This window comes from Phyllobates terribilis, unplaced genomic scaffold (genome assembly GCF_046119375.1).
Source record: "Phyllobates terribilis strain yellow unplaced genomic scaffold, ASM4611937v1 Scaffold_1__5_contigs__length_1240528914, whole genome shotgun sequence".
Lineage (NCBI taxonomy): Eukaryota > Metazoa > Chordata > Amphibia > Anura > Dendrobatidae > Phyllobates > Phyllobates terribilis.
In genome coordinates this window covers 906,450,200-906,452,821 of record NW_027362761.1, presented here as the reverse complement: position 1 = coordinate 906,452,821, position 2,622 = coordinate 906,450,200, and positions in this window count along the sequence as shown.

Sequence of the window (2,622 nt, the reverse complement as noted above, 5' to 3'; positions counted from 1 at the left end):
CTGGGGGTTGTAGTCTCCGTGGCGGTGACCCGGTCCGTGCCCAGGGCGGTCAATTCAGTGGCAGTCTTATTAGTGAGATAATAGTCCGACTACGCCACCCGTGGATTGCGGTCAGTGGGGACCGCCGCTGCAAGGCAGACCGCTGAGGCCGGTGTTATATGTGCAGCTAAGGATGGGATGACTCCCCACGGGAGAAGTATAGCCTCAGGGCAGTTAGTGTGGATGATGGGAGTGATGGTGCCAGGGCCGGCTCCAGGTTTTTCTGGGCCCCGGGCGAAAGAGTCTCAGTGGGCCCCTTTAACACATACCACGATTCATGATGCAGAGATACGGCGGAGAAATATATATATATATATACATTACATGAGTGATATCTATTGTAAATTCCACAATAGCTCAGAAACCGGCGAATCGCTCCACACAGTATACTGGCCCCCATATAAGGCTCCATACGGAATACTGGCCCCCATATAAGGCTCCATACGGAATACTGGCCCCCATATAAGGCCCCATGCGGAATACTGGCCCCCATATAAGGCCCCATGCGGAATACTGGCCCCCATATAAGGCTCCATGCGGAATACTGGCCCCCATATAAGACTCAATGCGGAATACTGGCCCCCATATAAGGCTCCATACGGAATACTGGCCCCCATATAAGGCTCCATACGGAATACTGGCCCCCATATAAGGCTCCATACGGAATACTGGCCCCCATATAAGGCTCCATACGGAATACTGGCCCCCATATAAGGCTCCATACTAAATACTGGCCCCCATACGGAATACTGGCCCCCATATAAGGCTCCATACGGAATACTGGCCTCCATATAAGGCTCCATACGGAATACTGGCCCCCATATAAGGCTCCATACGGAATACTGGCCCCCATATAAGGCTCCATACGGAATACTGGCCCCCATATAAGGCTCCATACGGAATACTGGCCCCCTTATAAAGCTCCATACAGGATACTGGTCCCCTTATAAAGCTCCATACAGGATACTGGCCCCCATATAACGCTCCATACAGGATACTGGCCCCCATATAACGCTCCATACAGGATACCGGTCCCCTTATAACGCTCCATACAGGATACTGGCCCCCATATAATGCTGCATGCAGGCTGTTACCCCCCACATAATGCCCCATACAGGCTGTCCCCCCCTTATAATGCTCCATGCAGGCTGTTACCCCCCACATAATGCCCCATACAGGCCCCCCCCTTTTAATGCTCCATGCAGGCTGTTACCCCCCACTTAATGCCCCATACAGGCTGCCCCCCCCTTATAATGCCCCATGCAGGCTGTTCCCCCCCACATAATGCCCCATACAGCCCCCCCCTTTTAATGCTCCATGCAGGCTGTTACCCCCCACATAATGCCCCATACAGGCTGCCCCCCCCTTTATAATGCCCCATGCAGGCTGTTCCCCTCCTCTTTATAATGACCCATGCAGGATGTCCCCCCCTCTCTTTATAATGCCCCATGCAGGCTGTTCCCCACCTTATAATGCCCCATGCAGGATGTCCCCCCCCCTCTCTTTATAATGCCCCAAGCAGGATGCCCCCCCCTTCTCTTTATACTGCCCCATGCCTCCATACATTAAAAAAAAAAAAAAAAAATCAAATACTCACCTCCCTTCTCCTCACCTGCTATCTGCTGCCCGCTGCTCGGGTCCGAACTCCAGCGCTGTCGGCGTCTTCCCGCTCTGCGCTCCCTGTGACGGCTCAGGGGAGGGCGCGGTGTAAAGGCGTCACCGCGCCCTCTGACCTGACACATCACAGGGAGCGCAGAGCAGGAAGACAGCTGATCTGCGGAGGCACGGGGAGAGGTAAGTATCCGCCTGCCGGGACCCTGAGCAAGCGGCGGAGAAGGGCGGGCGCAGACACCGCTCTCCTCCGCCCATAGCCCAGCGGGGTGCGCGACCGCCAGTGGGCCCCTCTGCCTGCTCAGGGCCCCGTCATTTGCCCGGGTGCGCCGGGTGCTGACGCCGGCCCTGGATGGTGCACAGGCGTCCCAGCACTTGTAGTGCTGGTGCGGAGAAGAAGCACAGAGACTTGTGGTTGCAGTTTCCAATGCTTTACTCACAGTTCTTTACTGGTCCTAGTCACCTCGGTACCGGCGGTGACTGCCCAAGCCGTGCTGCGTCCACCAGGCCAGGGGCTCGACCAACTCCCAGGCAATTACAGAGAATGGCACAGGGCTCCCTTCTCTTCCCTTCTCTGGCCGTGCCCCACCAGTGACTCTACGTTTGTCCGGCTGCCTCGGGCCTTCTCGGGGCACGCTGATCTCTGCGTCCCTGACCCTATATGGTGTGCCTTCCTGGTAGGTGTAGTGAGGGGTCGCACCGAGATATAGTCACGACCGCCGGTCTTTGGCTGAGGATTAGTCGCCTCCACCAATTTGGGATCCGGTACCCTGTTCTGCCAACCCGTCACCCGTGATTTCCTGGGCCTATGGGGTTCCTTCTTCTCTCGTGTCTCTGGGTCTCTCTTAATGTTCCTTTCCTTCTTTCCTTTCTGTTCCTTTCTGTTTCCGTTCTCTCTGCTGTTTCTGGCCTCCACTCCAGGCCTGCCTCATGGAGCTGGGCCCAGACGGAGCCACAGCTCCCTGTCAGCCC